The sequence below is a fragment of the Sturnus vulgaris genome, chromosome 8 (assembly GCF_052056855.1).
Source record: "Sturnus vulgaris isolate bStuVul1 chromosome 8, bStuVul1.hap1, whole genome shotgun sequence".
Taxonomy (NCBI): Eukaryota; Metazoa; Chordata; class Aves; order Passeriformes; family Sturnidae; genus Sturnus; species Sturnus vulgaris.
Genome location: NC_142250.1, coordinates 4,434,784 through 4,461,891, shown reverse-complemented (window position 1 = coordinate 4,461,891; position 27,108 = coordinate 4,434,784). Strand labels below are relative to the sequence as shown.

Below are 27,108 nucleotides of genomic sequence, written 5' to 3'. Positions count from 1 at the left end.
ACAAAGGTTTGGTTTGGAAGGAACCTTCAAGACCATCTGATTTCAACCTCCCTGCCATGGGCAGAGACACCTTCCTGGATAAGGAAGCTGAAATCTTCTGGATTTGCATTGGAACATGTAAAAAAACCTATTATTTTGTTTAGAAAAATACTTGCTGCATTCTTTGGCTTGCTTTTGGAAACCTCTTGGCTAATTCCCTCTGCCACACTCCTTGGATGTAGTGAGTACATACAAGTGCAGCAAAGCAGATGAGACAACTTGGTTGCATTTTTTTGTGAATACAGTGCAACAAGCCAATAAACCCCAGAAGAAATGCCAAAAATATGCAGGGAAACCGAAATACAGGTAAAATCAAGCAAACAAGCCTTTCCCATGCCTACTAACAACAGTCCCACTGGAATTCTGTTTTATTCCCAGCTACAAAAGTCCAAGTGCACTTAAGCACCAAATTCCTATAAAATTAAGTCATTATGCATTCCAAACCTGCTAAGATGGAGGATAAATATCTTCAATAAAAAGATGAAAATACAAATATTCCCAAGCTAAATCAGAAACCAGGGGTATGATCCTCATCATGAAGTTTAGAATTCCTTCCAGATTCCTAAAGCTGAGCATGCTGCTCCCTGAACAGAAGCTCCCAATGTTCTGCAGAGTGAGCTCCTCACTCAACAGAACGATGGTAAAAAATATCTGTGATGTTTGATTTTATCACCTCCCAAAGTAAAGAGACCCTTTCAAGGCACTGGGAGGGCAGTGCTAAGGAATACAGATGTTGATATATTAGTATTTTTCTGTAGGAAAATATTCCATTCTGGATCAGGATAAAGAATCTGCAACAGTCAGGAATGTCTGGGATATTCACAGGATGGCTCAGGCTGGAAAGGACCACATCTGGTGCCACCTCCCTGCTCCAGCAGGGCCATCCCAGAGCACAGGGCACAGCATTGTGTGCACACAGCTCTGGAACAGCCCCAGGGAGGAGAGCCCAGAGGCTCTGTGGGCAATCTGTTCAAGGAAGCAATTCCATAGAACAGTTTGACCCCACTTATGGAGGATAGGGTGGGAATAACTCATCCTTTTGTGGGACAAATTCACCTGTGCTGAGACAGGGTGTTTTTCTCCACTTTGGAGATGCCACAACCTCATGCCATTCCTCTTTAATCAGAAAGGCAATTTTATTGTAAATCCCAGCCTCATGCCAGTGCTTGGAGACTTTCCAAATAATCAAATGCTTCTCTGACCTCTGGAAGAGTTCAAATTCCTGAATTAAATGATGAGAGGAGTGCTGGGAAGACACCTTGGAGGCACAAGTGGCATCACAGGAACATACAGTTGACACTCTGGAGCTGTGCAGACATGAGGCCTGAACTTCCTGTACTGGGATTTCTGGGCTTGCTGGTCTCCAGTTGAAATAAGTGTAATTAAGAAAGAGCCTTTCCCTGGATATTTTGGTAATTGTGCTGCTTATCCCAGGTCAAAATTCCTGGAAAATCATAGCTGGAAATGCACAAAAAGTAAAGGTACAGGGAACGTGTGATCCAAAAGCAATGAACAGTCTGCTCTTTAATATAGAGCTTTTAAAATGAAGGCTGAGCTTTTCACAGGAATTGGTGGGACACCAGGAATCAACTCCCAGTGTGCTTCTAATGCGACTTTTTGCTTATTGATGCAGATTTTTGTCACCTACTGACACTAGTCCGACCTTGGCAGAGCTCACAGCCCACTCCTGAAGCTGACAACAGAGTGGGACCTCAGAGAGCAGCACAGGAGATGTTCAGGTCTGAGTTAGGCAGGATCATCCTGAAGAGCCTCCAAGCTCTTCTCCAAGACTTCCTGCAAATCTGAGTGGCAGAAACCTCCTGAAACTTCATCTGCAAGAGCTGGGGCTTGGGAACACCACTCCTTTCCCTGCCACCAAATAAAATACCTGTTCCTGAGGAGCTGCCTTGCCTCAGTCTCCTCTTGGGGAGGGACAGGCACCATGTACAAGAGTGCAAGAGTGGTCAGGGGGCTCAGGAGGAAATTCCATCTTCCAATATCCCAATCCTTTGAAATAGCAGTGCAGGAGCTACAGCCCAAATACCTGGGCAATACTGTGCCCAAGGGGACAGGAAATCCTGTGACTCCTCACACTGCTGGAGGTTTTCCAGCATTTAAATGAGCCACTGCCTCCTAGGATGATGATTGCTCTGAGAGGTATTCCAACCTTTGCCTCCTTAAACTATGAACAACAAAAAAAATAATGAAATAATTGTGTTACACAGGCAGCTGATAGAACAAGAAAATGTGAGGAGCAAAGGTTTGCAATTACCCAACTGCTCAGCTCTGCTGAAGCAGCTCCTGATTCCCATCCTAACTGTGTTGGGAAACATCAGACATCTGTTAGCAAACTGTCATCTCCAGAGAAAACTTGGCTTCTCTCCACCTGCAGGCTGCCAGCCAGCCAGGAATTGCAACCAAATGGGAACCAACCACCCTGATTCGAGCAAATGCAAAATTTGGGGGCATAAACCCAGAATTTGGGAGCCTTCCCCACTGACAGACACCAGCTGTGTTTAACAAGCAGCCTTTTATTTGTTTTTTTTGGTCAGCCTGGTCACTACCTCACCCATCACTGGGGAAATGCATTTCTAAAGATGGAAATTACGGAATCTTTGCAAAAACTGGGAAAAGTGGAGCTGCAGCACCTGGATGGTGATGATCAGAGCCAGCCTGCAAGGAGACACAGGTGAAATGAGCCTGAGATCCACAGGTAGGGTGAGGAGGGAAATACATCCCAAAACTAAACCTTATTTCTGTGCCCTCTAAAAGCCCTCTCCTTATGGTTTTAAGATATAGCAAGATTCTAAAGGGAATCATGGAATAGTTTGGCTTGGAAAGGACCTTCATGATCATGTTGTTTTAATCACCTTCCACTGCACCAGGTTGCTCCCAACACTTTCTTGAACACTTCCAAGATGGGGCAGCCACAATTTATTTCTTATTAAATGCTGCTTCAGCTGATGGAGCACTTAAAAAAGTCTGTGTAAAAGAAAACAAAAATTCCCCCAAGTCTTCAATTCTGTGACTATTCTTACTCTCTGTCTGATTTTCTATATTTTCACTGGAGTGAAATGTCCACCTGGGTCTGGTCTATCCATGAGACCCTGCCTGCCTGGTACCCTGAAATAGTGTAGAGCTCCCTAGATTGGATTTGTGCTGTGTGGAGGTGAATAACGGGAAATGGCAGGGGCATGGCTGGAATTCCTATCACTAGGAGGCTTCATCCTTGAAAGTGATGTAAGAAGGAGCAGATGCAGCAAATGGTGGCAGGGCTGCCACAGCTTCCCTTTCCTGCCAGCTCCAATGACTCCAAAAAGCTCAGGATCACATCTTTCCCAGGGATTTGGGGCAACAGGAAATCTAGGAATAGGTGAAAGGGAAAACAAAAGCACCTCATGTCGTGTCCACATGAGATGCTGAGCTTCAGCTGCACCCTTTTTGAGGGGGCTCAGGCAGGGGACAAGAGGGGAGCAGGGACAGCCACAGGGCATTGACACAACCAGAAGGATCCAGAGCCTGGGAATGCCTGAAAGCAAATTCCTGGGAGGCACTAAGAGCAAATCCCTATTTCTTTGTGGGGTGTTGCCACCCATCCTCTCAGAGATTCCCACCCCAGGTGCAAACCCTTCTTATCCAGCACTGCCTGCAGATATCAATCCATTGGGTCAGGACTTCTGGGGGATGATCTTTGAAAAACTTTTGCAACAGGAAAAAATAACCAAGGCATGGACCCAACCCTTTTGGGGGAAGGCCAAACATGCTCTCCAGACTTCTCCAGGATCTGAGCACTCACAGGTCTCCATGGATTAGCTGGAAAGGAATGTTTGCCCCAAAATGCCCCTCGGGCAGAGCAGGCAGTGAGAGCAGGGAATAACAATGTCCTGGATGTATGGGAAAGGCTTCTGTGCTCCTTCCTCTGCATACCACGTGTCCACCTCCCTCATGATGCACAAATGCACCTGGGAACTTCCCAAAGACCCTTTCAGGAAAAGCTAAGATATTCCAAGAAAAAGCCCAGCTCTTTGCCTGTTTTCCTGCCCATCACAAACATGACAGAACAGCTGAGCTTATTCCCAGCTCTGTCACATTTATGAGCTCACTCACAAATTCAAATCCCAAAATTATTCCAGGATATCTCCATCAATAATTCCTGCCTGGGATTAGCTACCCTAACGCCAATCCAGTCCAGGGAGGGATGGATGCTATGGTGCCACTCACTGATCCTGGAGGATTTACCTCCAGATGAGGATTTGCTGCCCTGCCCCAAGGAAGACCAAGAAGGAGAACATCAAACTCACCTTCTACTTTCAATTTTTTTTTAATTGCAAACCACACCGAAAAAGTGGAAAGATGGATCTGTGGATGGATCCAGGGCAAACAGATGGGAATGATAACTCAGGTATTCCTTAGGTCAGGTGTCCTCCTTCCAGCCCATCCTTCTGAGGTGGCTTTAACTCCTGATTTAGCTGCTCTTCTCACTGCCTTCCACATCTGACACCTTCAAAAATCCAAACCAATAGCCTTTTCCTTGGGATTTTTAAAAGCCATATGCTGGTGGTGCTGCTAGGTTTGAAGCTGCAGCTGCTGGGATCTCTGCATGGAAAAGAAAGGCTGGATTTCTTTTCAAGTCCATGTTTTCAGGGCTAGGAACTTCTCTTGGATGCCCCTGAACTCACAACCTTTCACATCAGGAGAAAATTGCACAACCCCTGGTTCAGATTTCCTTACAGAAAGGGAGCTTTGAGTGGCAGCTAAACCAGACATTAAAGCCATGGCATCTCTAACTTCCTCTGGAAGAGGAAGGGATCTGAAATTACAAATATAGGGTTAAGAAACTCACAGGTTCATTTGTCGCCTCCCCTTTTTTAAAAAGCAAATCACTTTTCAGCGAGAGCTCAGCACCACAAACACTATACTGTGCTGTTGCAGCAAGCTGAGCTCATCCCAGGTTGGTTCAGTAGTTAAACAAAGAGATTTGTTGGAATTATGGGGTTTTGAAGACTTGGATGTTGCACAGATCTCACCCAGAATTGTAAATGAACACACTGAAATGCAGCCAAAGCATCTCAGAAGGAGCTTCTCCTCATCCAGGATCTTTGAAAAGTCTGGATTTTCTCAAGTGAGTTTTGTTGAAGCCCTAAACGTGTCAAGAGTTTGGTGATACCTCATTAAACACCTTGTGCTGCTGGGTTCAGTGCCTCCCACCCCACAGTGGGACCTCATCCGAGAGAAAACCCCTTCAAATGCAAATTTCACCCTTTTTTCCCCCAGATATTCATGTGAGATCCTGTCCTCTTGTAACACAGAGAAGTGTATCACTCCCTTTAAAGCTCACAACAGCCCCCCAGGAGTCTGAGCTCCCAAAATCCCAACCCTCCACTCCCCAGTTCCAGCACCCACACTGTGGAATTGTCCATTACACATCCACAAGATGCTAATGGGCCAGAAGAAGCCACAGTTTTGGTGGAAGAGCCAAAAAAACCAGGACAGAAAATGCCAACTGATGGGAACTCTGTAGAGATCTGAGCCCAAGTGCTCTCAGGAGAGCACAAGGAGAGTTTTTAGGGAACACAGTCCCCGATTTTCTCTGGAAGTCACAGGGAGGTCACCATGGAACTGTATATTTGTTCTCCAGATGCACATGTTCATCCTGAACTCCTAAGGAAACAGCTCCACACTTCCAACAGGACTCTCCCCACCTCCTTCTCTGGGAAGTGCTGGATTCAGCTCTGGGTAAAACAACATTGTGCTACTACTCCTCATGCCAAAATGTCCTGAAATAGTTCAAACAAGACACCCTACAGAATAGTCTGATTAAACTCCCCAGATTTTAATCCATTTTAATTAAAAGGGGAGGAGGGAGGATGTGGAGTATTCCTTCCTCTGGTGGAGTTTCCTGTTCTGTGCAGTATTAAAGGATATTGCTTAAGGATGGGGGTTGTTCCTTCTCTTTTCCCTCCCTTTTTCCTGATCTCTTGTTTTAACTCTGGATTATTTTAGCTGGAGGCCAAAGAAATGCCTCATATCACATTCTGTCCTGGCCCAGTGAACCAAATCCTAAGGAAAAGCAGAAGATCTCTCATGCACCTCAAATTCTGTGCTCGGACCTTGACAACCTTATTTCATTCCAATGAATATTTGATATAAAATGGAAGAGCAGTAAAATGTTACTTATCAACAGCCAAATAAATTGATACGCAAATCATTGATTCCTAAGGCAAATTTTGATTTAAACCCCCAGATTCAGCAGCATTTCTAAGGGAACACTCACCCCCCAACTCCTAAAGGAATAACACTAAGACAGTGGGAAATAAACCTCCCACAGTGATCTTTAATGCCCTTGAATAATTTAGAAGCGGAAAAAAAGGAGTACTTTGGTCAGGAAGGAGACAATTCACTGAATTCCCTCTTTTCTCCTCATTAGCTTCGGATTCAACAGTTTGGATCTATAGACAATAAAATCTCTTTTGAAAATAAGGCATCAAGGGTTTTTCCTCTCACTTTTCTGACTGAATTCAGAGTCAGTACCTACAGATCCCTTGGGGATTTTTTTCCTTTGGAAAACACCAAGGGGAATCCCGGCTGCTGTGAATACTCAGGAAAACAAGAATTTTGCATTGGAATTCCAAATGAACTCTGCAAGGGCAATAAATCCCAGCTACCAAACTGGATTCCAAGGTATCATTGAACACCACCAAAGGTGTTTTAGGGAAAGTTGTTGGGATTCATTGGGAAAGAGCCTCGGTACCACCCTTGGAAAGCCAGACATGATCTCAAGGAAAGCTTGGCCTAATTGCAGCTTGAAATTGCTCAATTCACAGTTGTGCTCTACGAAATCTCCCCAGCTAATTGCAAAGTGCTAATTAGATTCCAGCACCCCCAAAGAAGTTCAGCTGAGCATGGCAACTCCAAGGAGCCCTTTTGCCTCCAGTCTCCAGGCTGGACCTGTATGGGAAAGGTCACCATGGCAACGGCGATGCTCATGTTAAAAGGACTTGGTTGCAGCTTTCTCCTCTTAAATTTTTTAAGGAATGTGGGGAACAGATCAATAAATTGATGATGTCAGACACATTTATTTGTCCAACTTGCTGTGTTCACCACTTACTGTGCATTTGTTCAAGTCTCAGGGGTTTCAGACAAGTCTGTCAGTGTTTTGCCCTCAGTTCTTCTTTCCAATGGTCCAAATCCACTGGGAGAAAATTCCTTGCAAGAGAGATTCCAGCGTGGAAGCTGCTAAAAGGCAGAGCTCTACCTTGAGAGAATGTGTGCACCTTCTCCAAGGGCTGTTGAGGGGCATTTCATGGAATCACAGAATGGTTTGGAACAGAAGGGATTTCAAAGTCCGTCCAGTCTCAACCCCTGCCATGGGCAGGGAGACCTTCCAGGCTGCTCCAAGCCCCAAAGTCCAACCCAGCCTTAGACACTTCCAGGGATCCAGGGGCAGCCACAGCTTCTCGGGCCACCCTGTGCCACTGTCTCCCACCCTCCCAGGGAACAATTCCTGCCCAATATCCCATGTATCCCTGCCCTCTGGCAGTGGGAAGCCATTCCCTGTGTCCTGTCCCTCCATCCCTCGCCCCAAGTCCCTCTCCAGCTCTCCTGGAGCCCCTTTAGGCCCTGGAAGGGATTCTGAGGTCTCCTCAGAGGTTTCCCTTCTCTGTTTCTGTAGGATCCCCAGAGGCTCTGTGGGCAATGTGTTCAGGGCTGGGCAGTGGCCAGGGAAGAAGTTGTGCCTCCTGTGCAGGGGGAATTGCTGGGCTCAGTCCCTGCCCGTGGCTCTGGTGCCATTGCTGGGCCCCCGGAGCAGAGCCTGGGCCCTGCTCGGAGCCCTCCCTGCACACAGGGACACCCAGGGCTGAGGGCCCCTCTCAGCTGGGGCTCCTCTCCAGCCTGAACAGCCCCAGCTCCCTCAGCCTTTCCTGGGCACCGAGATGCTCCAGGCCCTTCCTCAGCGCCGCAGCCTCCGCTGGCCCCGCTCCAGGAGCTCCCTGGCCCTGCTGTGCTGGGGATCCAGAGCTGGACACAGCACTCCAGAGGTGCCTGCAGGGCTGGCCACAGGGGCAGGATCCCTCCCTGACCTGCTGCCAATGCTCTTCCTGCTGCCCCCAGGATCCCCAGGACACTCTGCTGGCTCAAGGACAGCTCGGTGTCCCCCAGGTCCTTCCCCACAGAGCTGCTCCAGCAGGGTCCCCCCAGCCTGTGCTGGTGCCTGAGGCTGTTCCTGCCCAGGTGCAGGACCTGCATTTCCCTTGCTCAAAGAGGATTAATGTGTGACAGGATCTGGAGACATTGCTGTAGCAGATGGGTGAATCATGTCTTCTTACTCCAGAAGCTCCCCCCCAATTCCCACAGATCATCATGGAGAGCTCTAATTGCACAGGAGTCTCAGGACTAAACTTCCCAAAGCATCTCTGCAAAACCCTCGAAGATTTATCCCTCTGGCCAACACGGGAGCACTCCAGTCATGCTGGCACTGCTGGTCCATCTCGCATTTTCCATCCTAATTTACTTGGGAAAAAAGAGGTGACATGTAAGAGGATGGTAGGAAGGAGGGCAATATCACATAAAATCCTACTGGAAAAGTGGGAGTAGGCAGGAAGCAGATTTTCCCTCACAAAACAAGCACGTGTGCACACAAAGAGGGGTTTGGTGCTCCCCTTGTTCGCTCTGGCAGACAGATGGAAATGTGGGAAGAGCTCACTGAACCCAGGTTCCACATAACCAACCCCATCTTGGGACCTCCCTGCTCCAAACCCACTTCTAATTTGAGTTACCTGCTGAGATTTTGCTTTTTGTGGGATCATTGCTTTGGAAAGCAAAATCAATGGCTTAGGCCATGCAGGTCTTCTTGGTTCCACACAGGATAGACTCTGCAGAGGCAAGAAGAGTTTAACACCTCCACACAAATAACTTTTACCTGGCAAAAGTCAGGAAAAGGCAGAAGAATGAAAGGTCCTGTTGGAGAAAATCTGAAGAAGCAGGAGAACCATAGCACCTGTGCATGGCACAAACATCCAAGAAAGGTCTAAGGGTGAAGAACAGGAGAATTAGGAGGTCTCAGCTCTCAGGGAGGTTATTTTGGTACAGGGGAATGGCAGGGCCATCTCTGAGATGACAGAGTTACACCCCCAGAAGATGCTGGAGACAGGAAGGGTACACCAAACAGCCTGTCCTAAAAAAGAGAGTAATTTATTGTGCTAAATCAGGTTAGTAAAACAAATCATCAAGACTAACTGTATATGGAAAATCCAGTGCAAAGAAGGAAGGAGAGTATTAGCATGAGATTTCTGTCCACCCAAAGGATGAGTAAGGGTGGCTGTGATCTGGTTTGGGTTGTAAGGGACCTTAAAATCATCATGCAATGAGCAGGGACAACTTCCACTTGCTCCAAGCTCTGTCCAACCTGGCCTTGGATACTTCCAGGGACTGGGTTGCCACAACCCCATGATAAGAAAAGATAAGCCAGGCCCAATTCAAAGTCCTACCCTTGGAAGAACCTTCTTGTAAGAGAAAAACCATGATGTGCTACGATCTAATACTGCTGGAGAGAGGTTTAATATAAAAGCACCATCTAAAAAGTCACAAAAGGGAATCAGAAGAGCAGCTGAAAGAGCTGATGAGAATTAAATCTCAGCACATGGGGATCTGGACACAGCAAACACACCCAGCATGGATCTAGGAGAGGCCAGCAGGAATTTGGAGTGGCTGAGTGGCAGCAGGAGCCAGGATATTAAAAGCAAGAGCACCCTTCAAATATGAAGTTATTTCAAACAAATCAAGAAAAAGGAAAGAAAAAAGAACCAAATCATGTCCATTTGAAAGGAAAAACACCATAAGACAGAATAAAAAAAGGCAAATAACAACTTCAAAAGGCTTCAAACCAAATAAAAAACCCTTCCTGACCACAGCAGCAGCACAAGCCTGACCATGGGCTTTAGAGACCCTACAGAGACCCTCTGGAAAGAGCCCACCGAGGAGAACAAAGCCATGTGAGAGAAGCTCGGTGCACTTTTTACCCTGGGCTCAACGTGGGGAGACCCTCCCAGCACATCTTCCTTCCCAGGGAAGCTCCAGGGGAACCCCATTGAAGTGTCAGGAGGGGACCCAAGTCGACCAAGGGACCAGATGGGCCTCCCTCAGCACTTCTGTGTGACCTCCAGGATGGAAGTGGCTTTTTGATGGGATCCAGAGCCTTTTTGTCCCCTAAACCCAACATCTGTCCTAACAGAAGAACTTGACACGTGGATAAATTTGAGTTCTTTGGGGAAGAGCCAAGGCGCTTCCCAAGCCTACTGGAGCTCTTTGAAGGACTCCCCAGGCACATGGGGAGAAGAGATCTGCTGGATACAGTTGGCTTGGATTGCCTAACAGCATCTGACAAGGTTTGAAAGGCTCTTACAGAAAGGATATAAGAAGAAGGGTCTGTGCATCGATTAAAACAAAAAAAAGTTCAAAATAGGAAGTGCATGGCTCATTTTTCCTAGTGGAGGGAGGCCAGCAGTGCTCAAATCCTTCCTGTTGAATATCTTTAGGGATGAAGTGGAAAAACGAGGAGAAGTAGTAAAATGACAGCATTGGTTAAGGATATGATATCACCAAAGCAGCAAACAAAAGCCCAAGGTGAAAAACTGAACAAGGAATTAGACACCAAGGGACAAGGTAATACCGACACTTGAAATCCTGTAGGAATGAAGTGGGAGGAAAAAAATTCTGCATAAGCACGTGGTGATGGTCATTCATCCACCTTTACTGCCCTCACCTCAAAAGCTAAGGAGTAAGGTTGGAAAAGGTACTGGAAAGGGATGGTGAGGAGCACAGATCTGGACTGGATTCTGTGCTAGGGGAAAAGACAACTCTGGCAGGAGATGATCAAAGTTGAAAAGGTCAGGGTGTGCCATGGAAAGCAGCTGTGCAGATTCAGAGAAGAGAAACCCACCAAGGAATGCTCAAATCTATTGACAGCAGGAAGTGCCCAAGTTCCAAATCACTGGAGGCCAGAGGCTTCCAATTAATAAATCAATAATCACCTCTTTGCTCTTCTCCCAGCTCTAGACACCTGCTGCAGGGCACAGGCAGATACAGGACCCAGCTGGATGCACTGAGGCACTTCCAACAGATCTTCACAGAACTGGGATAAACTGGGAAACTCAAGACCCCTCCTAGTAGTGTCTAAGAGCCTTAAAGCCCAGAGCTATGTTTCCTAGCCTTTCCTGGAATCTGTGTCTGACATGGTGAGACAGGAGCTGCTCAATCTTACAGCTTGTCTTGACCAGATAAAAGGAAGTTCTTATAAGGCATTTATTTACTTGACACATGGCAGCCAGGCAAAAACAGAGTTCTTGCTGCTCTGCTGCTGCTGTGCCAAAATTCACTGCAGGAGAAACTCCCAAGTGCTCTGACAACATTGGAATATTATTCTGTGCTAACCAGGAAGGGACTAGAAAAACAAGGAACCAAAAATCACTTGAATTGTTTTTTTTTTTAATTCAGGTAACTCCTTGGCTGGGAAAGGGATGCAAACTGGCTCATTTGGGGAATCCAGGCACCAAATCCTGCACATCCCAGCAGTTCAACATCATTCCTGCTTTTGTGATGGAGCACGATATTTCCTTATGCACCTCTTTCCTTATGCACCTCTTATGCACTCAGCTTGGTTTGGAGAGGGGCTTGTGCCATCCCAGGAGCTTAATTTGCATGGATGAGTGCTCCCCCAAAAAGCCTCCAAGCCATGTTCCCAACTCTGGAATTTTGCCCCAGCTCTGGAAAATCCAATGGGATAAAGGCACAGCAGCAGGTCTGGGATGGGGAATGCAGAGGGGACCAAGAACTCTGGTACACAACATCAGGGGCAGCTCAGAGGACAGTGGATCAAAAGCAAGCAGCTTCCTGAGGGTTTCTTAGCATCGCTTTGAAGGTTCCCGTCCCTTATCCAGCACTTTCCCATACTTCCACTGGAGGGCAGAAATATCCCACGTTTCCAGGGACAACCCTTCAGCCCATTGCCACACACCCTTGAACAGCCCTAGGAAGGCCCAGCCTCTGGGGACATTCCTGTGCTCGTCCACACTCTCATTTGGTTTCTGTCCTGCTTTTATGGAGCAGCTTCGTTTCTTCAAAACATCCTAATTCTTTTCATCAAATAACTGCAGCATTCACTGTTTGTTCCCAGTGCCCCTCTGCCTCCATGATCACCTGCAGCTCTCTAGGGTCCCCTGGTTTCCTGACATAATTTTTCTGTAGGTAGCACAGATATACTGAAATTCCATACATTTGCATGGAGCAGGAGATTTACACCCTCACTGCTTCCTCAGAAGACAAGAAAACTTTCTAAAATATTTCTGGCTGGGAGTGTGGATGTGCTGGAGGGCAGGAAGCTCTGCAGAGGGATCAGGACAGGCTGGATCCATGGGCTGAGGCTCAGCAAGGCCAAGTGCCAGGTCCTGCCCTGGGGTCACCCCAAGCCCTGCAGCTCCAGGCTGGGACAGAGGGGCTGGAAAGGGCAGGAAAGGCCCTGGGGGTGCTGTGCCAGTGGCTGGACAGGAGCCCAGGGGGCACAGGGGGCACAAGGCCAATAGCCCCTGGGCTGTGCCAGCCGTGGGGTGGCCACAGACCCAGGGCAGGGCCCGTCCCCTGGGCTGGCCCTGCTGAGGGACCTCGAGGGCTGTGTCCAGTTCTGGGCCCTCCTGGCCAGAGAGCCCTGAAGGGGCTGGAGCGTGTCCAGGGAAGGGAAGGGAGCTGGGGAAGGGGCTGGAGCCCGAGGAGAGGCTGAGGGAGCTGGGAAAGGGGCTCAGCCTGGAGAAAAGGAGGCTCAGGGGGAACCTTCTGGCTCTGCACAACTCCCTGACAGGAGGGGACAGCCAGGGGGGGTCGGGCTCTGCTGCCAGGGAACAGGGACAGGACAAGGGGAAACGGCCTCAAGCTGTGCCAAGGGAGGCTCAGGTTGGAGAGCAGGAGGAATTTCTGCATGGAAAGGGTGCTCAGACCTTGTGAGGGGCTGCCCAGGGAGGTTTGGAGTGCCCAACCCTGGAGGTGTCCAAGGAAGGGCTGGAGGTGGCACTCAGTGCTCTGGGCTGGGGACAAGGTGGGCATCGGGTACAGCTTGGGCTCCATGGGCTGGGAGGGCTTTTCCAGTCTCAGGGATCCTGGGATTCTGTGACAGTCTTGCAGAGCTGACACAGGGACCTCTGGCCTGTATTGTCTGTATCTTTATTAGTGACAACTCTCATCAAGAGTAGAATAAAATTGATTTACTATGTCCCACAATGGGACATATGGAGATTCCTGAAGTGGTCACACTTAAGGTTGATCTGCTTGACAGAGTTTATGTGGTTTCCAAAAGTTTTCTCAGAATGTTCCCCAGCAAATGCCATTAAAGACACGAAGCTGCCAGGAGACAAAAGGAGAGGTCTTCTCATGGAGAAATAACTGCTCTGGAGAGCAGGAGCCACCACCTGTGACCCTGAGGCTGGGGCTGCTGCTTCTTGATAGAGTCAAAACTCAGATGGATAAAGGTTCCTAGGAGGTTTCTGTGAACATTCAGCCACTCAGAGCAGCAGAAAAGAAATAGAGTGAATGAGCTGCAGAAGGACCTTGGGAAGGGCCTGGCAGAAGCACCTCAGTGCTTTTCCAATGAGGATGAAATCAAACAGAGATAGAAAAAAATAACCCAAACTTCCCATGCCAAAAATAGGCTCTGGGATGACAGTTCCTCTCAAGACAACCCCAGGAAAGCATCAGCTCCTTGCTGATGGACAAAAGAAGGATGGAATGTCAGGGATCACCAAGAAGGCAGCAGGGAAACAGTCTGGCTTTATATAAACTACAGCATCACAGGAGTTATGGCTGAGCAAGCTGGGACTCTCCATCCTGAAAATTGTCCACAATTCAGCATTTTCAAGACGTATTTAGTAAAGGGAGACATAATTGCACTAAAATCCAGGGGGTTTTGGACTATCTGAATGTTTAATGTCTGGGATAATGCTGAACACACCCTGCTCTAGGAACTCCTCTCCACATTTGATACTTGACTTTTACAGCCTAATTCTATGCTACAAAGACCCAGTGTTAGCTTCTTAAAGGGGAAATAATTCTGCAGGTGAAGCTCTTCCCACTCGGGCTCCTTCTCTGCCAGTAGTTTCCAGAAGATGGGAGAGAGCAGGATGGTGTCAGACGTTTTTTTATGAATTCTGGCTGATTTGCTTCCTCTCTTTAAATCTATTTCCACATGTGGAAAATGAAGATACATTGGAGTTTTACCCTGGGACAGATCACTTATGGGATGTCTGGGATCAGGTCAAAGGCACATTTTTCTCCTCAGGAGAACAGAAAGCATGTGAAGAAGTAGAGCAAGCGTGTGGTGATATTCCCTGGAATACTCTGGCAGCCTCTGGAGGCTTGGTGGGTTCGCAGGAGCTCCTGGAAAGGTGCTACAAGAAGGAGCAGAACAGTGCAGATCAAACACACCCTCCTTGTGCTTTTCCTGCAGAAATCTCATCTCTTCCAAGGGGATGATCCCTTTGTGTGAGCATTCTAGACAAAACCCAGATCACAGCAAGGATTTGAGTTGTTGGAATGAGTCCAGAGGAGGCACCAGGATGATCAGAGGGATGGAGCAGCTCTGCTGGGAGGAAAGGCTGGGGCAGCTGGGATTATTCAGCCTGGAGAGAAAAAGCTCTAATTGTGCTTTTCCAGATTCTGAAGGGATTCCCCAAGAAAGATGGAGAGAGACTCTTTACAAAGGTCTTCACTTCTCCAGTGGTCAGACTGCACAAAACCTTTTCAAAAGCCCATTTTTATTTTCAAAGGGGATCATCTCTTCCTTTACAAGTAGGTTTTACTCCTGTCTCTTTTAGCATCTTTAGGAAATACCCAAACTCTACCTGCTGCTCACTGAGAGGATGAGAGACCCAGAAACTTTTTTTTTTTAAATGTAATAAAACAATCCTTTACCAGGGGGTAAACAGTGATTCTTGGAGTTGAACTATACAGCCAAACATGTGGTTTCTGCTAAAGATCATCTTCCTGCACTTCCCTTCTGCTAATGGCTCTGCTGTCACTTGAAACTCCCAGGAGAGCCTTAATGCCTTCTTCCTTTCCTGGAATTAGCAGTGGAGGTTTCAAATGAGCTTCCCTTCCACTGAAAATGAATCAGGGGAGGCCTGAACTCAGCTTTGTGCCAAACATACATAATTCTTTGAGATTTTCCTGTCAGACACCTCAGCCTGATTAACAGCAGGCAAGGCCGGGGGGGGGGGCAGAGCTCCTTTGTAAGCCATACATGGGGATTAGGAATGTCTGCATCCCTCAGGACTAAATCAAAATTGGCTTTTTAAGTAGGTACCATTGTTTTAGCTTATTAAGGCACAAAATATGTGGTTCTCTGTTTATTTCTTAGCAGAGTGGGTTTTGAGGCTTTCTATGTGAGGCCTTTTGACAGCAGCCATGGTATTTCCAAAGCTGCCAGGGCTCCAAACCCCTCCCCTGGATTCAGGGATGGGAGGACGAGCCAATTTCAGTCCAAGGCCTGTGAAAAAAGGCTGTTCTCCTGGAGCCTCCAACATCAGAGACTCTGCTGGTTTTGGGCAAGTTACTGTGTTGAAATCCCTGAATCATGGAATGGTTTGGAAGGCACTTTAAAGCCCATTCAGTGCCACCCCTGCCATGGGGACACCTTCCACTATCCCAGGGTGCTCCAAGCCCTGTCCAACCTGTCCTTAGACACTTCCAGGGATCCAAGGGCAGACACAGTTTCTCTGGGACAACTGTTTCAAAAGCCTTTTTGTTTTTTATATCCTCACCAAATCTGCTGGATTTTAAACACAGACCTTTTGGAAGATGTAAAATTCACCTTCACCTTGTTAACACACTCTGTATTCAGAGCACTGCACCCTCATCCTTCTCAGGTTGAAATGCAAACACAGAATCATTTAGGTTGAAAAAGACTTGTCAGATCATCGAGCCCAAGCCTCAGTCCAGCATCTTGTCCAGATTTCACATCATGGTGCTGTAAGGAATGTCCTTAAGGGGATTTTCCTAATTATTTTCTGCTCCTTATTTCAGTTCATCTGCATTAACCACTGAGAGAAGCAGCAGATCCTGAAGAATCCCGTGGAATGGGTGACCTGGAGTGTGTTTCTCATGTACAGAATTGTACATTAATCACATTTCCACCTCATCAGCTGTAATTAATTACACCAGAAAGAGAGGTGTTTAACAAAATTTTAGTTGCACTGGAGCACTCTGCACTAAAATAGCCATAAAGCCAAGCACCACAACCTGCTATCTCCTCCTCAATTCCAACTTCTCAGCATCACACCTGGATTTTCCAAGTAGAAAAGCATAACTGAGATGTTTTAGCAAGGAGGGACTCAATGATTATCATCAACTCTCCTGCCTTGATTGTTCCCTTCCCAGTTTATTTGGCTCTAAGCTGAGTGTTTGTGCCTGGCAATTCAGTGGAGAAACGGAGTTGTGTTTTCCAAGACTTCTCCTCATCTCTTTATTCCCACTGCTGTAACAGCCCAGGTTCCCATAGAAACTGAGAGTAAAGAGCAGAAGTGTAAAATACAAATGAACAGGTCCAAGCTGGTAATGTTGTGTTTTATTAGACAAATAAATATCACTAATGGGCACTGTGCTTTTCTAAAGGCAGAGCCATATAAGGCTGCACCTTATCAAATAAAGAGATGGCACAAAAATGATAATGCCCAATCACTGGGAAAGGGTCAATTCCTCTTCTGAAAACTGAGCTGTTTTCTGGATTATTCAGTTTTGGAGGCAGCAAAACCCCAGCTCCTCATTCACAGGTCTCATCCTTACTTCCCCCAAATCAACCCAAGTCACTCTGGATTCTCATGCCTCAACACTGGAGCTTTGCAATGTGGGAATGGGGTAACAAGCACTGATTTAGGACCTTCTCAGGTGGACTTCAAAATTTTAAATGGGTATTGGTACAAGGATTGAATTTCTCTGTACAAAGTACTGTAAGAATGGGTTTCTGAGGAAAGAGCGGGCTGGATGCTTTTGGATTTATCTTGAAAGTGGTCCTGGATAATTTTATTTTTTAACAGCAAAAGGGTTTTTTTAGTGATGAAGGACTTAAGGAAAATTATCAAGTTGATTTAAAATTATCACTTTGAAATTACCAATTCGATTTCAACATGACAGTAGGACTCTTCCCAACAGGAACACTGGAAATGGGAGAGAGATGCTACTGGGACTATAAACTATTCCAAGCCCTTGAGAGTTTTTAGAAGACCATAATAAAAGATGATTGAATCTTTCTTTTTTTTTTTTTTTTTTTTCCTAGAGACACTTCCAATGCCATTTACAAATATTCCAGTAGTGTTTATCTTTGGGTACCCCTGTTGTGCCTTCTCATAAAGGGTGACAGAGCTCAGTCTCTCCTGAGCCCCTGCAGCAGAAGAAGTGATGCCCTCTACTAGAAATGTTCTTTTTCCAAGCAATGCCATCCACTGAAACTTGGGGAAAATTAGGAAAGCTTTCAAATAGCTGAATTATTTGCAATTATTTTCATTTCCAAGCCAGGCTGTGCCATTCAACATTCACTGACTCAAAAAGGGAATTCACTGGAGCAGCTCCTGTTGAGTTTTTGAGCAATGTAGCCCCTGGCACCTCCCAAGCTTTCTTATGCTCAGCTCCTCTATTAAATGGCACGGGAGATGCTGCAGGTCAAACAAATATTTGAATTTCTTTCTCCCAGCCGTGTTTAAGACAATGTTGCAAAATGCTTGAGGCCATGCAAAGAGCTTCACAGAAAAGGACACTTGAGTCGAGAGACTCCCACCTCAAACCATCACCAGCCCACCAGGAAAGGGAAGGTACAGCACTACTTGTTCCCAGCCTTTACACCTCCCCTATCTCTCCTGAGAAGTTTGAGTGGTTTTCCCATTTCCAAGGAGCTGTCCTGGATAACGAGGCACTGATAAAAGCCTGCCTTCCTGAGAAACAATGGAGAGGTTGAAACACAAATAGAAACAGGAGGAAGTATTCTTCATTTTGCTGCTGCGTTTTCCAAGTTCAGAAAAAGGAAGTTCAAATGACCAGAGTTTTAGCTGGTTGCAAGAAAAGCAGTCAATGATATTTAATTTTCAGGGGACTTTGGGAAGTGCTGAGTGTGGTCTGTGATCGGTGCAAGGCTCACTCCTGCAGGACTTTACCCTTTGCAACCATAAAATATGAGAGGAAATCCTTTTTGCTTTAAATGTCAGCTTCAATACTTAGCAAGGGCACGTGTGAGCAGCAGGGAGCAAAAGCCTTGGAGCAGCATTTTATCCTGGATCCGCTGTTTTTCCAAGCAGGAGGTCACGTCCTCACTAAGCACTTGCTCAACTCTTAAATATTTTCATGTCTGCATCTGACCCAGATGCAAAATATGACAACTCAGCTCCTGCATCATTATTAAAACAGCTGATTTGGAGCAGTGGGGTTGGTAAAGCAGCTTTCAAAGCTGAACTCCAGGCACTCACTCCCTGAGCATAGGAAATGACTGGGAAGCTGGAAGTGGGGGAATTTAAGGGCACAGCTGATGTTTCAAAGCAGCCGAGTGGCGGCTTTTTAATTTGTGCCAAGCATCTGCAGGGACACCCTGGCAATTTCTCTGCATGCTCCAAGAGTCCCAGCCCTGGCCTGGCCTGCTGCCAGCCCTGCTCCCATCTCAGGCTCCTCAAAGAGCTCCGAGCCATGGGAATTCCATGCTGCTCTCCAAGAGGAATGAGATCACTCCTGCACAGGAGCAGCCTCCAAAGGGCTGAAGGAATAACAATCCGTGTGTGAGGAATGCACCTTGCTGAGGAATCATCTTGGGATGGAAATGCACCCAGGTCTGAGATTTAATCCGAGACTAAGATCAGCACCAGGACCTGGAGCTCTGAAGGAGTTGAGGGAGGTATAGCACAGTTGTTTAACACAGATTATCAGCAGCTGAGCAGACTCCAATTGCACACTTTGGAGCTCATGGCACCACTCCCTCGCTCTGTGATCAATAAATGATGTTATTTGATGTTTTCCACAGAGCAACCTAACAATTGTATAGGAAAATGACAGGAAACCAAGAGATAGCAAAGACAGGGCTCAAACACATCTTCCTGTGCTGCTTTGCTGAGCAGACAGAGCCAGAAACACCTCACTGCCATCACTAAAATAATTTTAAATACAGTCATGAATGAAGGGCTTTTAAATCGCATCAGAAATTTAATAACAAAAGCTCCATTAAAAATCTCCAGGTAGTTTTACATTAATGTCCAACATAATGGGCCAGATCAGGCTTTCATCTCCTCTGTCAAGGTTTACAGGCACTGAGCTATCACACATATTCACAACGTCATCTTATCTATATTTCTGATGTTTCATCTTGTTATACCTCTGCAGAAGCTGTGAGATCAGCTAAATAATGAGAACAGTTTTTCTTTTTTTTCTTCTTTTTTTTTTCACATTTTTTTACAGATGATTTAAAGATTTAGAGCTCAGCACACTTCTCAAATCATTTCATGGAGCGCTCAGTGAGGCACTGAGAAAATGGAGCAAATGTAGCTGAGGGCAAATCAATGTAAGTGGAACAGAGCACAGCCAGGCAAACCAAGTGCACTTGCCTGTGTGGGGTTTGGGATGCCCTAAATCGGGTGCAAGGCCAAGCTGGATGGACTTGGAGCAATCTGAGATTAGTGGAAGGTGTCCCTGTCCATGGAACTGGATGGGCTTTAAGGTCCCTTCCAACCTAAACCATTCCAGCATTCCAAGTGCTGCAAACAAGCACATGGGAAAAATAATAATATCATATGGTGGCAGTTTCTCAGGATCCACTAAAGCACCAGGATTTTTGAATTTTTTTTTAATAAAACCCCATTACTCGGTGTAATGGGAGGCTGGCACCTTCCTGGTGATCCCAAAGATGGGGGCATCACATCCTGTGGGTCCCACAGCTGGGAACAGGGAAGGCAGACCCATCCCAGAATCCTTTTCTAGAGCCCCAGAGTGGTTTAGAATAGAAGGGATGTTAAGGATCATCCAGTGCCACCCCTGCCATGGGCAGGAGCACTTTCCACTATCCCAGGCTGTTCCAAGTCCCAAAGTCCAGCCTGGCCTTGGACACTTCCAGGGATCCAGGGGCAGCCACAGCTTCTCTGGGCACCCTGTGCCAGGGCCTGCCCACCCTTCCAGGGAACAATTCCTTCCCAGTATCCCATCTATCCCTGCCCTCTGGCAGTGGGAAGCCATTCCCTGTGTCCTGTGCCTCCATCCGTTGGCCAAGGTCCCTCTCCAGCTCTCCTGGAGTCCCTTTAGGCATGGAAAGGGCTCCCCAGGTAAGGATGAGATGAGGATATAAATCCTGACTGAAATGGGGACTATATTTAGACTGGAAGCTATGTATGGAAAGCAATTTGAGCCATCAGGAAAAGCAATTTTTTTCTACAGGGAGGAAAAAAAAGGGTTTGTTTTGGTGCCTCAGCTGCGGGTGAGATAGAGGTGTTGGCAGCAGCTTTGGAGTTAAGGCTGCACTGGGTTTTTCACTTAAAATGGGATTAAATTCTTCCATTTCACAGTTGGGTGATTGAATTTCATCTTCCAATGTGACACAATTTCTGTCCTGGGGTCAGCTGAATTCGCTGGACAGTTTTTGGGTACCACACTCACCAATGTTTGCAGGGAGAACAATGAATATTCACTCATTTTGAAACAGGAGCCTCCACTCTCTACTCCTTCCCATCTCCCTGCAGTTAAAACAACCAGCATTTCCAAACCTTGGAGCTATTCCCATAAATCCTAGCATGGGAAGTTTTTTGGGTGAATGGGAAGAAACTTCTTTATTGGCAACACTTTTGCCAGCCCTGCCGAGACAAACTGACAGCAGGGAGACAATGCTATCCCACCTCTTGCCCTGATGCTTCCCTCTGAAGGAAATAATTTCCTGCCAAACCTTCCCTGTGTGCCAGCACCAGCAACATACCTGCCCTTCATCTCTCACTGGCTCTACATCTCCTCCTCTCCTTTCCCTTACAAACTCCTGGATATAAAAGTTAGGTCTGAGCTCGTAGGAGCTGCTGAGGTACAGCCAAGCAGAACTGGACTAGCAGGGAACTGCAGTGCTGGGAAAGCCACAAATGATCCCACACCTGTTTCCAGCAGTTCCAAAACCACTGGCTCCCTGTAGCAGCAGAATCACTCCATTTTATTTGTATGACATTTTGTTCAAGTGCCTCCCTGTTATTTAAGTTGGCAGATAACAGTGGGACAGAAATAGCCCAACTTCCAGTGGTGTAATCCTTAAAAGCTGTTTAGATAAATCCTCAGGACGACTCCAAAATGTGCTGGACAACCAATTTACACCACCAGGGTGCATGGAAATGTTTTAACGCTGCCTTTGCCTTGACTTCTCCCTCAAAGCTGGCCAAGGCTTCTGGTTTAAGCACCAAGCCAACGCTGCACGGAGCTCCAAGCCCTGGGATTAGCAGAATATTCCCAGCAGCTCCTGAGAGAAGGATTCCCATCCATGCCACAGGAATGGTTGATATCTCCAAGGCCCAGACCATCAAGTGCTCCCACCACGTGCAGCTGGAATGGCCAAGCACATGGAGGCATCCACATTGCATTTCCGCTCCCTCTGGAATTTGTTATCCTAGGGATGATTTCTGCTGCAGTTTTGCTTCCTCAGGACAGCCCTAATTCCGTTAAACAAAGAGGAGAGCCCCAATTCCATAAACAAATGCAGCCAGCTGCTGGGAGAGCAGTCCACTTCAGAGGCCCTGACTTTTCCACACCAAGGCTTCCATGTGACATCTGCCCCAGCCCATTATCACATCCAAAGGTCAGCTGAGCAAGGAGAAAGCGCAGAGATTGTTACCTAAATAAAACAACCTGACTTTCAAAGGTCATTTCACTTATCCTTGGTGGGTGACAGAGCATTCCCAGCACTCTTTCTCCAGAGGGAAGCAGCCACCAAGTCTGCCTGGTGTGGTCTCTGTGTGAATAATTCAAGTCTGCAAACAAACAGCAACTCCCCCTAAAACAACAAAGTCACATTTAGCATTCACCTTCACCTAGGGACATCATCCTGCATGGTCTCTTGCTGGGCTCTCACATTTTCAAATTATTTCTGAGATGTTTTCTAATTCCACCCCTATTTACTACAGCAATCAGGAAAATCTGATAGACCTGGATACAAAATACCAGTGGCTTCAGGATGGAATGACAAATTATTTAAGGCTGAATGCTGGAAAAGCAAAACTCTCCAGTAGGAAGAGAAAAAGCTCTTCCATATTCAAGCCAAATAAAGCCACCTAAATTCTCAGTTTTTCTGAACAGCAAATGTTCCAGCTCACACAAACTGATCAGTTATTGCTTCCACATAGCCCTCACCAGGGAGGAGAAGGGGTTTAATTATTTACACAACTTAAAAGAAATGACTGGAACCTCTGCTTTTTATAACCCTGAGGATTTTTTTGCCAGCTTTTTGCACATCCTGGGGGATTTCTCCCCAGTCTGGCACCATGGATAGCCGAGGCAAAAGCTGCTTCCCAGATGGTCCCTAATTCAGGGAACAAGGGACACGGAGGGGGATGGAGCCCCTCAGCACAGCTCCCTGATGCTGCAAAGCCAGCAAATACTGTCTCTTGCAGAAAAAAATGACATTCAATGCCTTGGTGAATTATTTCAGGCAAAGTTTTCTGGCCCAGCACCAAGTCAGACCCTCATTAAATCATCCTCTTTAACTGGCAGCTCTCATTTTGGAACCCTAACTCTGCCCATTTCCCTTCTGGCAGGGGTTAAAATATTTCTTGGCTTATCTCAGCTGTATTTCTAAACCAAATAAAACCATCCTTCCCTAATGCCCAGGGCTGTTTTAGCCACACAGCCCCAGGGCTGGCTGGATGTTGGACAGAGCTCTGCAGAGGCAGCATCTGAAGGCAAAGCTTTCCCAAGCTTTTCCATCACACCAAAACAGGAGTTTCCATGAAGATAAGCTGGTTTCTGCTCCTTTTTACAGAGCTGAAGGGCCAATCCAGCCTCGGTATGTTTATGGAAATGTTTCCTCATCCTCAGTGGATCAAGACTGTGACCATCACTTTGACCCACAGATGTCAACAACCAAGTCTCATTTCTGGATCCATGGGTAGTGAGATCTTTCCTCTCTCTCCTCTTACCCTTTATTTATTTTCCTTAGATATCTTTGTACTTTTATATTGTTTCATTTCCATAGGTATATAAAATATTCATAACCACCCTCTGCAACAAAATTAAGTCAATTAACTCCTGGGATGCTGTTTATGAATATATGGAGTGAGAGAGGGGGGGTAAGGTGAAAAAAGGAACATTACAGGGACTGAGAAAGGGCACTACAAAAGCGGACTAAAACAAAGGGTTTGGATAGAATCATTCAGGTTGGAAAAGAGCTCTCAGATCTTTGAATCCAACTGTTAATGAAGCTCTTCATTAAAACACAGCTCCAGAAAGATGAAGGGCTCTGGGGCAGGAGCTGCAAGGACACAGAAAGGCATCGTACACTAAATAAAGGTCCTTGTCCTCTCGAGCCCTGGGAAAAGCAGCCAATTTTGGCTGTGATTATCCAGACATTTCCCCAGCAACATAGCTGGAATTGGAAAAAAAAAATCAACAAAAAACCAAGGGAAAAGTGCAGTCAGAACAATCTCTAACTGCAGAGAGCCTGGAACAACAGCACAAAGGTGCCAGAGTCCAGGCTTCAGCTGGGTATCAATCCCAAGCCCTGCTGCCACAGGACATTGGCACTGGGAGCCAGCTGGGAATGTGATGGGAACACTGGGACAGTGCTGCTGGGGGCTGTGCTTGGCTGAGCACAGCCAGGGAGCTGCCAGCTGTCCCAGCCAGGGACACCTCAGTGGTGTGGCTGCTCCGTGGAAAGGTGGCACCACCTAGAGAGGAACCCTTCCAACCTTGGAGAGCGTTCAGTAATTGCACAGGATCAACGCCAGGAGTTCCTGGGTTGGGAAGAGCCCAGCAGGAAGGATTGGTGTGCCTGGAGCAAACAGGGTCACTGAACCTTGCCCCACTTGGCACCACCAGCTGCAGCAGAAACCAGCCTGCTGTGTCCTCCTGGATTTATGGAAGCTGCTGGAGTGGCTCCATCTGGAAGCAACCTACACTGAGATAATTCTGGTTATTTGGGCATCTCCTTCATGCCCTAAATGCCAGCATGGCTGGGCCTGGCACTGGGACACGAGTGCTGCTTTTCTGGATTCACATTTCCTCAGAGCGTGAAGCAAATTTGCCTCTCTCCTTCCCCTTTTAGGAGGCAACTCTAATATTCATTAGTTAATTAATTCATTAAGTCATTTGAATATATTCGAGGAGTAGAATATTATAATTCATATTATAGTCTACATAATCCTATAATTAAAATTATAGCCTACAATTAAAATCTTGGTCTCACAGATGGCATGTCTGCAATTACTGATTTAAGACAGGGAACACAAAGGATGGACATTAAAGGGAACTGCCAACCCCAAGCTGACAAAAAGCAGGAAAATGTCTCTAAAATAAGAATAAACTCAATAAGTAGTTCAGATCCTCCAGGCCTGGAGGACAGATGGATACATGGAAAGATATTCCAAGCCTGTAACTTCTGCTTAACATCCTCCCAGCCATGCCCTGAGCTCTGTGACTCCAGTGATGTGCTCCAGCATGGAAATGAGAAAAAAACCCAGTGCCTACTAATTTTGTGGGCACTTACAGTCCTGGAATGGTTTGGGTTGGAAGGGACCTCAAAGCCCATCTCGTTCCAACCCCTTCCACCTCCCACTAGACTAATCCTGCCCAAGCTGGTCTTGGTCAACCTGATCCACTTGATCCATGGGATGCATCCCAAGGCCTTTTCCCTGCTGCCAATGAGCTCTGAAAAGGAGATGTGAGCTAAAAAAAAGACAAGCAAAAACATTCCATGGGATTTGTGTAAAGCCTCACAAACCTGCCTCGTTTTATGTTCTGAGTTCTTCCCTACCACAAACCTCCCCTCGGAAAAAAAAAAATCAGCCCTTGAAGGACAATTAGCTGGAGCTAATTAACTGCTGCTTGGAAAGGAATCCAGGTTAAACTTGCTGCCAAGGAGACTTTTCTCCCAAGGAGTTTTGCCTCACGAGGTAACTGCAGAACACCAAAACTTTCTGGAAGAGTTCACAAGTCCTCTGGGGTCTCTCTCCAAGGAACTTTACAATTTTTCCCTCCTCTATCCATCTTTCTGCTGGTTTTCAAGGAGCTCAGCAAACAGGAATATGGAAATTGACTGCTAAATACACTGTTTTTCAATAGGGCATTCTGGTTTTTGGATATTTTTCCAGGCAGACAACACTGATCCCTCCTGCTCTGTCCAAGGCAAAATGTCAAGATGGGATAATAATGTCACAACAGCAGTGAGAGGGCTCCAGCACAGGCCTCTGACTTTGAAGATTAAAAAGTTGCTATCAAAATTAATTGGTTCAGCCTTTTAGCCATCAGCAGGGCCTTGCCCTTCCATTGGGATGAAACATTTGGCATTAGAAGGGAAGGACTGGAGAAGATAAAAGCACAAAAATGTGAAGGTCAAAACTCAGTGGCTCCCAAAAGGGAAAGTTTCTTCCAAAGAGGTCCAAAGCTGCAGCTTCCCCCACAATCTACAGCAGATCCTAAAATTCCTCAAACTATCCTCAAAATCTCCTCAACCTGCATCCCCAACGTTCCTGGGATAATAAATACTCAATAATAGAGCTTAAAATTATAGATGTGTGAAGGGCACATTTTTCTTGGTGCTGGATGGGTTGTGGTGGCACCTTCAAAAACCTTCTGTGACCATGACATTGTTTATGACCCAATCCAAAATTCCCCAGGTTTATTTCCAATGTTTTCTTCCCTTCTGCTCTGATGGAAATCAATATAACCCATATAGGAACACTCAAAAATTAATATAAAATAATAAGTGGATTACCCTGGGATACCTGGGACCATCTATCTGCAGCATTCCATGCCCCAAATCCCCTTTTATAGGGGATGGTAAAGGAAGCTGGTAGTCTCCCACCATTTTAATTGGGTCAACAAGAATTTAGGGAATTTAACCTTTTTAATGGAACTTCTTTATAAGAAGGTAACTTACATTTGATCTGAGGCAGGGAAATAGTATTCCAATCTAAAATGCAACCCTTTTAATACCTTAAAATCAATTAAATACAATATTTCAAATATCCCTCAAAGATAAGAAAAGAGAAATCTGAGGGTATTTTGTGGGATTAACAAGTTTTTCTTGTGAACTGAAGATTTTTGAGATGGATCTTAGTTTCTGAAACAAACCAAGAGTTATTTTTAATCAATACTTAATTGGGAATTCTCACTTTCACTCCAAGAGGTGCCCAATACCTTTAGCAGACGCCATTCCAGCCCCTTTGGTTTAATGAGAAGTTTCTATGTATAACTTGATTGGAATCTGCAATTTAGGCAGTCACTCAGAGCATTTGACTTTGAGAAAACACTCTTCCCCTTCCTTAATGTGCTATGAAAAAAATCCCCATAAAAGCAAAATAATTGAGAGGGAGGAAGACTAAAGAAATTTTGTATAGAGGAAATTTCATTTTCTTTTCAACAACTTCTGTCTTTGAATAGTGTTTGGTTGATATTGAGCATCTCCCAAAGCAGAACAGGATCCTCTTGAAAAGCCTGAATCATGGGGATAGAATCAGAGGTCCAAGATTACAGATTAAAATCAAATTGCAGCTCGAGAATGAATAAAAAGTGAGATTTAAAAAAATATTTTAATCTAATACTCTACAGCTCCCTTCTGAAAGGAATGAATATTTATTGTGGACTTCAGATGAATATATTGCTTCACATCAAGGCAGCTCCAGTTTTTATCTCCAAATGACAAATTCCCATCCTTTGTCTCAAAACATATTTGACTTTGGAAAGCATCTGAGAAAGGTCAGAGTTCTCTAAAGAAATGAAATGCCTTCAACAACAATTTCCTCAACAACAATTCCTCAAGTACAGTTCCAAGATCTGGAGTTTCTCACCCCACAATATTTTAAGAGGATTTCTGGAAGATCCACTGGA

The 27,108-nt window shown here is 46.1% G+C and overlaps 1 protein-coding gene across 2 annotated transcripts in view; it reads right to left on the bottom strand.

The window, feature by feature from the left end:
* The window catches only part of PRKG1 (protein kinase cGMP-dependent 1), a 361,647-nt gene that overhangs the window by 27,537 nt on the left and 307,002 nt on the right, over positions 1-27,108 (bottom strand). The gene's annotated exons all lie outside the window — the stretch shown is intronic.